This window comes from Musca domestica, unplaced genomic scaffold, assembly GCF_030504385.1.
Source record: "Musca domestica strain aabys unplaced genomic scaffold, Musca_domestica.polishedcontigs.V.1.1 124, whole genome shotgun sequence".
Taxonomy (NCBI): Eukaryota; Metazoa; Arthropoda; class Insecta; order Diptera; family Muscidae; genus Musca; species Musca domestica.
This window is the reverse complement of record NW_026712162.1, coordinates 771,562-781,801: the sequence shown is the minus strand read 5'-3', so window position 1 is coordinate 781,801 and position 10,240 is coordinate 771,562.

Here is a 10,240-nt window from a genome sequence, read left to right as displayed (position 1 = left end):
TTTTTTGAAAATGTAAATGAAACAGCTTTTTAATTGTTAATTTTTTGTTGAAATTAAATGTTTTTTTAATTTAAATTCTTTACAATTTTTTCTCCACTGAATTCGATATTAAAATCGATTTTTATTTTGAATTCTTTAAAAAAAACATACTAATTTTTTTCAGGTTTTAACGTAGCCCTTGAGGCTCCTAGCCTATTTTTCAAGGGAAAGAGGAGCTAAAATTTGATGTTATGCATTAATATTGAATACAAGATAATATTGTTGCATTAGCTATTGACTATTATTACAGAACCTATCACTCATACATACTTCCTCCACATTTTAGGCGGCCTCAAATTATAAAACAATTTTGAAAAAAAATGTATCCCATCAAATTTAAATCTGTTTAAATGTGTGGAAAGAGTTTATTTGATCTAACCAATATTGCCTTATTTAGTCCAAGCCTATTTTAGCTTCCAGCATTATATTTGCTCAATTGTTGTGTTTACGGAGTGAGCTAAGAAGGCAGTCCTTGGCCGAGTAAAGTTGTAATATTTCCAGACCCTACATTTGATTGTAGCTATTCTTCTTCCATTGTTAAAAAACACCCTGGTTTAGCATTTTTCTTTCATTTCAAAATAAAATACTATGAACTTCAAATTTATTTTTAAATATCAAGTTTTTTTGAATTTTTGAAAATAATGCATTTTTAGATTTTTTTAAAATAAAATTGCTCTCTTATTGGTATACCCGGAAAAAAAACTAAGAAACCTTTTGAAGCAATCAAGTTCATACTGTAATTATTAAGTAAATCCCAAACAAACCCCCAAGAAAAGTCGGGATTTAAAAAATAACATTAAAATAGTAACTACCAAAATAATAAAAAAATAGTTAAACTGTTTTAAATGAAATTACAGCATAAGAAAATGTTACCCTTATATACATATACATACATATACATATTATAATAAAAAAAAAACAAATGATACCAACATATGTATTTTCAAAAAAAGAATATACCAACAGAAATATACACAGTAACATATACATATATAAATTTTGTTTTATTTTTTCTTTATATATTATTTTTTTTTTTGCTAATTGTTTTAAATTTGGTAGAGAGAAGAAAATAAAACATATATATTTAGATAGACTTTATCTAGTAACCGATAGACAGACAGACACATGGCAAACTACCCACAGCAAATAATGATATTGTTATAGTAATAATTAAAATATACTAAAACCAAACCAAATTTACACAAAACAAAATAATAATAATTATTCATATTGCATATTGATCAACATGTTGATATTATATATAACAAAAAAAAAAAATATTTAAACATACAACTATTGCATCCATATATACTCAAATAGGCTTCAAGGGAATTCTTTGAGAAGAAATTTGGCACAAAGCGTTTAATATTAAAGGGAGCGTTTTCGTTAAATACGTTTGAAAAAACTTATCATAATTTTGAAATCTGAGCAAGGAGTGGCCGTTACGTTATCGATCCATATTGGTAAGGTTTTTATTATTATTTATTATGAAAAGGACTTGGGCAACATTTCGTTTCAATAGAACGGCACTACGTGCAAAAGAACTGAAGATATACTCGATTAAAAAAAAACAAATAACAAATAAAAAAACATTAAGTTCAGCGGGGCCGAACTATTAATACCCTCCACCTTTGGTTAAAGAAAATATGTCTATATAAAATTATCTGAATTCAAACGTGTTTCACTTTAAACCACAAATACCAGTAAGACCGTGTGGATATTGCTGTTAAACTTTACAAAAAAATGTAGAATGGGTGAGGCCGCTGTATGGGGGCCATATCAAAACTGAAACCTCTATAGACATTGTATACTTCAAGGATTCCCATCTACCAAACCTTCTTAAATACCAAATTTGAAACCATTTCGTAGGTAAAAGTGACTAGGATTATCAAAATCCCGAATATCGGTTGGTATCGTTATATATGCGCTATATGAAAATAAGCACCGGGCTAGAACCCATTATGAACTACAAATACTAATTTTTAAAACTAATCCGTAGAAAATTGAGGATAACATCATCAAAATACCGAATATTGGGAGATACTGTTATAAGTCCCCATATATACGAAAATTTGGACCTATACATACCATATTCCGCCACAGGAACTAGAACCCCATTACGAACTACGAATACCATTTTTGAGACAAATCCGTGGAAAAATGTTACAAAAATCATCTAAATACTGAATATCCGGAGGTTATATTATGAGGGGGCTATACGAAAACATAGACCTATACATACTATATTAAGCCATACTATATTAAGAACCCATTATGACCCAATTTTTATACAAATCCGTTGAAAATTATTGTAAAAATCATCAAAATACCGAATATCGAGAGGTACCGTTATATGGGGAGCTATACTATGTTCCACCAACGGAGCTAGAAACCATTACGAACTACAAATAGCAATTTTTAAACAAATCCGTGGAAAAATGTTGCAAAAATCATCAAAATACCGAATATCGGGAGGTACCGTTATATGGGTGCTATACATAAACCGATACATTTCTTTTTCAATATTAACAATCCTAGACACAATACAAATTGTTCCACCAAATTTTGAAGCTCTACGTCAAATAATGTGGGTTGTATCGTGATTTCAACCGACAGATAGACAGACACACAGACGGACATCGTTAAATCTACTTAGAATTTAATGCTGATTATGAATACATATACTTTATGGGGTCTACGACGAATATTTAGGGATGTTACAAGCGGAATAACAAAGTTAATTTACCCTGCTTTTCAAGGTGGAGGGTATAAAAAAATATAATTGACATGCAATGCGATGTTTTGGTCCCTGTTTCAATCGTAATATTTATTGCATTTGCTTATGGCTTTATTGGACCGAGGATGTATTTCTTGGTAATTTTATACGGAGAAACGCCTATCGTCAAATTTCTGATCTTTATTTGACAGTTTTTATTTGAAATATTCGAAATATTCGAATCACATTTAAAGACCTATCATTTTTTGCGATTTGAAAAAAAATTGTCAAAAATCGATCTACCCAATCAATAGATGGCGCTAAATTCATGTCTTTGCCAGTGTTGGTAAGTGGTTGTTTTTTGTGCACCCCACTAAAGGTGCGTATCTCAGATGGAATAGTAAGCCAAGACACAGCTCATTTGTTCATGCAGCACAGACACGTGACAGAGCAGTTTGTTTGTTATACAATAGATGGCAGAGTGAGATTGTTTTTGTGAACATACAAGGGAAATATAATAGTTTTAAATAATATTGGTGTATGAAATATTTAAATAATAATGAATGGTTTAAAGACACACTTAGAAATGGTGTTTTCCCCCACATTTATTTTATTTTCACATAAATTGTCATTCGGTTTGAAAATCTCAACATATATTTCTAGCTTTTAAAGACAACAATACTTGAAAAGTTTGGTATAAAACCCCTAGATAAACGGAATCTATAGATTTTCTGTATTTTTTGTAGACTTTTACCAAAATTTGTCACCGCTTGATTTTAAGTCCTATCAGTGAGTATAGACCCACTTTATATGCATGTCCCACAGTATGTTGCATCTAAATTTGAAACATTTTGGCAGAACTTTTCGCACTTTTAAGAACATAGCGTTGAAGTTTTGCACAGACTTCTTTATTATTCATTGGATGTTTAATATTAAAAGGATATTCCAATCATGGTACAATGAATTCAAGGTAGGGCAGAACTACCATATGATTTCAATTTTTTTATTTTTCTGGCCTAATATGTCAACTTCATTTGTTTATGTGTGCGTATTCTTTTCAATAATAAAAAATTGTTCAGAAAATATTCAAATTCGAGTGTTTTCAAAATGCTTATTGCAACGTATGCATCGACAAAGTCTACAGTTTTTGTCGCGAAATAAACCATAAGAGATATATAGAACATGATTTTGAAAAGAAATTTTGAACTTTCATAATAAATGCAACAAGTTGTTTGATTTGTTATTGTTTTTATACTAATTCTGACATTACAAGCCAAACAGGTAGACCTCTATACTTGCAATTTTTTCAAAGTTGGCCTACCTTCTCTTCATTGTACCATGATTCCAATGATTTCAAAATTAACGTCGTTTTATTGTTTTTTTTTTTTGTTTTTGTTTCAAAACCAAAATAATAAAAATCTCCCTGGTATGTGGGAGCAAAACTGCCTGAATATATTTTTGGATGGAGGCCCACCCAAAGACAGCTGAATGTTGAAGACTTCTAATAAAGGTCTGTTTTTTATGCGAATGCGAAAACTCAATTCCTAATTTCAAATGCCCTCGCATTTGTATCGTCTTGCTGTAAATCCGGCCCTGAATTGTTAGACATTTCAAAAAATCAATTTATCGAGAAAAAAATATATTGTTAAGTAATTTTTTTAGAAATAAAGATGTTTCTTCAGTCAATCGCTTTTATTTAAACAAATAAAAGTCAAAATTTTTTTCAATTTATAAAAACACCGAGTAGAAACTTTACCACTGAACCCATATCTTTTTATGTAAACTATTGTATATATTTTACACTATTAACCATTGAGAACTACACAATTTTAGTCGACATTCATTTTTATACCCTCCCTTATACTGCATAATCAGCATAAAATTCGAAGTCGATTTAACGATGTCCGTCTGTCTGTTTAAATCACGATACATGCCACATTATCTGTCGTAGAGCGTAAACATTTAGCAGAACAATTTGTAATGGGCCTAGGATGGTTGGTATTGAAAATGAGATATATCGGTCCATGTTTTGGTATAGTCCCCATATAACGGTACCTTTCGATATTCGGTATTTTGTTGAGTTTTGCCAGATTTTTGCACTTTTTTGTCTAAAAATCGGTTTTATTTAGTTCGTAAAGAGTTGTATAACCGATCCTGCCGATATTCGATATTTTAATAAAAATTGGTATTTTTATTTCAATGGCAATTTAGTTCCACGTTTTCCTATAGCGCACATATAACAATTTCAAATTTGGCATTTTAGAAGATTTGATAGATGACAATCCTTGAAGTATAAAATTGTCTAAAGAGGTTCCCGTTTTGGTATGGCCCCATATAACTGCATTATGCAAAAGGTGTTACTGGTATATGAAGTTTAAAGTGAAACACACTTGAATTCAGATACTTTTATATAAAAATGTTTCCTTTGTTCTAAGGTGGAGGGTATAAAAAATTTCGGTCCGTCCGAGCTTAATGGTTTTTTACATGTTCACCATAACAACATTTATGTTACCATTGGCAAAGATTTTTTAGGAAAGAGTGGCGAATTTATTTTTACATTGATTTCTTAAGAAAACATTGAAATAAAAATTATTTAGTCCAAGAAAAGTTATTTTACAAAAGATAAGTTTTTTATTATATTGTTAAGGAAAATAAATATAGAAAACCCATATTTTAAAAAAATACATCATTTTAAAAATTAGGTAATTTTCAGTTGAATATTACAACCAATACCCCCAAATAAATGCAACAATAAACGCCAAATAAATTTTAAATATTTTTTAGCTTAGAAGTTGACAAAATAATAATTATTCATATACACTGACAAAAAAAAAATAATATGAATAAAAATTATACACATAATTGAATGCCAAATACAATAATAAAGTAATAAACACAAGTAAAACTATATTTACATATTGGATTTTTAATAGAAAGAGAAAATGATCGTCAAATTGCATTACTCAGCAATAAAAAAAATTGCATTTCTTCTCCATTTAATATAAATGCGGATACTACCTTTTCTTAATACCTTCTCAATTAAAAAATAAATATTTTCAGCATATTGAGTTTTATTTACACATATAATAATAGTTGTATAATGATTTATTTGTTTTGTATCTGTTGTTAACATTATAATTTCGAATGCTAAACATTCGTTCTTCTACACAGCTTTTTGTAAGTACGATATAGGGGGGGAGGTTCTTTTAACTCTTAAATCTATACTAATGTTAGTAATAAATTACGATTTATTCAAATAAATAAATTCAAAATATACAATAATTGTTTTCAAAAATGTTTTGTAAAGAAGAATTTTTGAAAGATTTCTTAGGGTATTTTTTTTAATTTCAATGGAATATCTTTTGCGATTTCACATTTGATACTTTACACAAGATCAAAAATTCTGTTACAAGTTGCAACGATATTAATTGTAGCTGGGCTGAATTTTTCACATTCTGCACTCTGTAAAAATTTAACCTCTGGCCAAATCGGCTTTTCTCAAAATAACTCAAATTCGGTGGTTTCGTTATATGGGAGAATACCAACTTTGAATATTTTTGAGAGGAGTGAGAGAGAGAGAGTGAATATATTCACAATGAAAACAAAATATCAAACTTCTAACGTTTTGTTAGGACCGAAACCCTCAAAATACTGAAAATCAGTAGGTACCTTTATATTGGGCTATGTAAAATACTGGGCCAATATTGAATAGTTTCGTTAAAAAATTGTCTATCTATTTTACCACTTCGATAGAACAGCCCTCGCTTGTCTTTAGACATTATGAAGTATACACATAGTTTGACTGCTAAAGTTATAGCGAAAACAAGTTAAAAATTATGAGTCGGTTTTGCCGACAGATGTATACCCTCAGCCAATATTCGATTATTTAAATATATTTTGACTTCTGTAATAATTCTTAAAATTGTTGACCATGTATTGAGAAGATTCCGAAGGAATGGGCCAATATATACCATTTCGTATCGGACCTAAATAAATATTTATTAAAGGTTTGGACAATATCGCTTACTTCCTTCACTTTATATGAAATATGTGATAATTTTTAGAAAGTGTTAAAATGTGCTTGAGGTGGCAGATATAGTCGACAGAAGTATTTCATTTTCACACTTCATATAATACAGATAATATATAGAAAGTAGTAAAGAATCGCTGACTTGTTTCGTAAGTTATGACAGATAAAAGTATTGAAAATTGTGACCCTTTGTGGTTGAGGTACCAGAAGAGGTTCACAGATAAATATCAGCTTCACAACAGATATCGCTTTCTTTGAGCGTTTTGTTTTTTCAAAATCTTGAACCCTACGTGGGGGAGGTACCAGAAGGAATGATCCGATCTCTACCATCATTATAACAGGTCTTGTGTTGATGGAAATATTGAGATGTACAAAGTCTGAATGGATTCGGATATTAATTTCTCGCTTTATGAACTTCATGGATATTCAACATTTTGAACCTTTATGGGGGTGGTACCAGAAGGAGTTGACCGATATATCCCAGTAGATCTTGTTTTAGTAGAAATATTAAGATGTGTGAAATATTAAAAGAAACCGATGCTTATCTCAGATTTTATAATCGTTTTGGTTATTCAAAAAATTCACCCTTTGTTGGAGAGGTACCAAAAGGAATGCTTTTTTTTGAGCTTCATGAATATTCAAAATGTTGACTCTTTTTGGGGGAGGTACCAGAAGGAGTGGACCGATATTTTCACAGTAGATCTTGTTTTAGTAGAAATATTAAGATGTGTGAAATATTAAAAGAACTGGATGCTTATCTCGGGTTTTATAATCGTTTTGGTTATTCAAAAATTTGACCCTTTGTTGGGGAGGTACCAGAAAAAATGGTCCTATCTCTACCATCTCTATAGCAGATATTGTATTGATGGGAGTATTAAGATGTACAAAGTCTGTATGAAATAGGATGTTATTTTCGCGTTTTATGAGCTTCATGAATATTTAAAATTGTGACCCTCTGTGGTTGAGGTACTAGAAGAAGTGGACCGATATATTCCGTCTTTACACCAGATCTTGGGTTAATAAAAATATTGTGATCTGTGTAATTTAATAAATACATTGACCCTTTATGGGGGAGGTACTTGATGGAGTGGACCGATATTTTCCATTTTCGCACCTGACCTAGAACTGATGCAAATATAAGGATTTGCAAGGATGGAGCAAGCTCGAACTATGCAATCTCTTTCTGTGCAGTAAATTTTTTTTTTTCGAAAATTTCGACCTTTTGTGGTTGATGTACCAGAAGGAGTGTACCGATATTGTCCATCTCCCAACTCGATCTAAGTTTGATAATAATATTACAATGTATCAAGTTTGAACCAAATCGGATTTTCCCATCGGGAGTTATCGTGCACGCCAGCTAGTCAGACAGACGGACGGACATCCCAAGATCGACTCCAAATGTCCTGAAGCGAATTTGATCCACTAAACCATTATTTCGGTGAGACAGGTTTTGGCCGTATTAAATCATACATACCCTCCCCTTCTATCTATATGGCTGAGGGTGTAAAAATGTGCCACTTGGAGTCCTGAATCTTAATTGTTTTGTATAATGTGAAACTTTGAAATTGAATTGCTTCAAATTTCTTGTAAAAGTAAACAAAAAACAAATATCGGCAAGCTTACAAAACCTAAATTTAAATACTTTAACAAATTCTAAAGTTTTTTGGTTTTATTTCAGAGAATGAAATATATTTCTTTTAATTCTTCTCGTTATAATTGTGGGAGTTTTCTTTATTGTTAAATGTATAATATATAATATAATTATAAATAAACTATTTACAACAATCTTAATAATTCTAATAATAATAAACATTAATCAATGTTTAACAATTAAGCTGCAGGTATGTAAAATGGGATTTTTCATGTATGTATGTATGTATGCCTATTAAACGATTTTCCTTGTAATTTACGACAGACAGACAATAGGATACTTTTTAGTTTTCTTTGTATTGATTTTCGTTACAATTTTTAAATTGGTGTTTTTTTTTTATTTGATGAACGATTGTTTTGTGTATTTCCTTGTTTGAGATTATGATGTAAATATATATAATTATAGTTCATTGCTTAATTAATAATGTAATAATAATCAATAAATATGAGGATTCTCAGGGTGGTTCAAAGGAATGTTTTTCATTGTAATTTTTATCTTTTCTTTAAATATATAGTACTTAATTTTGACACAATTATTTGCAAAATTCATTGTAGTTTCATTTGTAGTATTATGCTGACGTTTTGTTTCCACATTTGAGATATTTGAAATTAAAACTGATAAATTGATTTCATTTGCAAATTTAACGTAAATATTCTTATCAAACATTGGATTTTTTATATATACTTGTACTTATTTATTTTATACAGGGTGAGATGAAAAAAAAAAAAAAAACAGCCAACTTCAGACTGCTGTCATTTCTAAGCCACTCGTCCGACAGCTGTTAAAATTTTTTCAGTGACAGCTCATTATATTTTTTACAAGCGTACAAAAAGCATTTTGGTGAGAATTTTCCGTAAAAAAGTTATTCGTTATGGAATTCAAGCGTGATAGTGTGATTTCTTTATATTTGGCTGGAAAACCACAAGTGGCTATCGTTAGAGCACTCCAGCATTTAAATGTTAATAAATCTTTTGTATCACGTGCCATCGTTCGATACCGTGATACTGGTAGCGTAGCCCGACGTCAAGGAAGTGGTCGGGAGAAATCAGCAGAAATGGTTCGAAAAGTAAAAAAGCGGCTTGATCGAAACCCGCGTCGCAGTGGCCGAAAAATGTCTCCTGAGCTGAACATATCGCAATATTCCATTCGGCAAATATTGAAAAATGAGTTTAGGGTAAAGCCATTGAGCTAAAAAGTTGCTACGCTTGGCCGAAAGTGGTGAACTGCCGAATTTGGTTTTCTATGAAGAGAAAACATTCGTTGTCCAGTAGTTTGTAAACAAACCAAATGATCGCGTTTACTTGCCAAAGAGGTCAGCTGAAAATGTGCACCTTCGGTTGGCCACCAGAAAAAATACCAAAGTTTCGATTACCTCAAGCAAGCGCTTCGCCGGAAATGGGCCAAAATACCGCAGAGCAACATTCGGGCAGCCTGTGACGGTTTCATTGGCCGTTTGAAGGCCATAACTCGTGCCAAAGTGACCAATTCGAACAAATCTAAATTTATTCTAAAATTTGATGCTATTTCCGACATTTTTTGCTTTCATTCAATAAAATTAAAAAAAATAAATAAATAAAAAATTATGGCGTTTGACTTTGTTGCAGTTTTTTTATCTCACCCTGCATATTAAATACAAAAAATTTCCAAATAGGGAACACATTAGGTATGTGGTGGAAAAAATGCCTCGTTTCATTCATCACAAGTCGATTTATTACATATCAAATTTTAAAACCCTTTATTTTGACTATGATTGAGGGCATGTTTTTTATGACGAATGCGAAAGAAAAACTCTATTTCAGGGGGG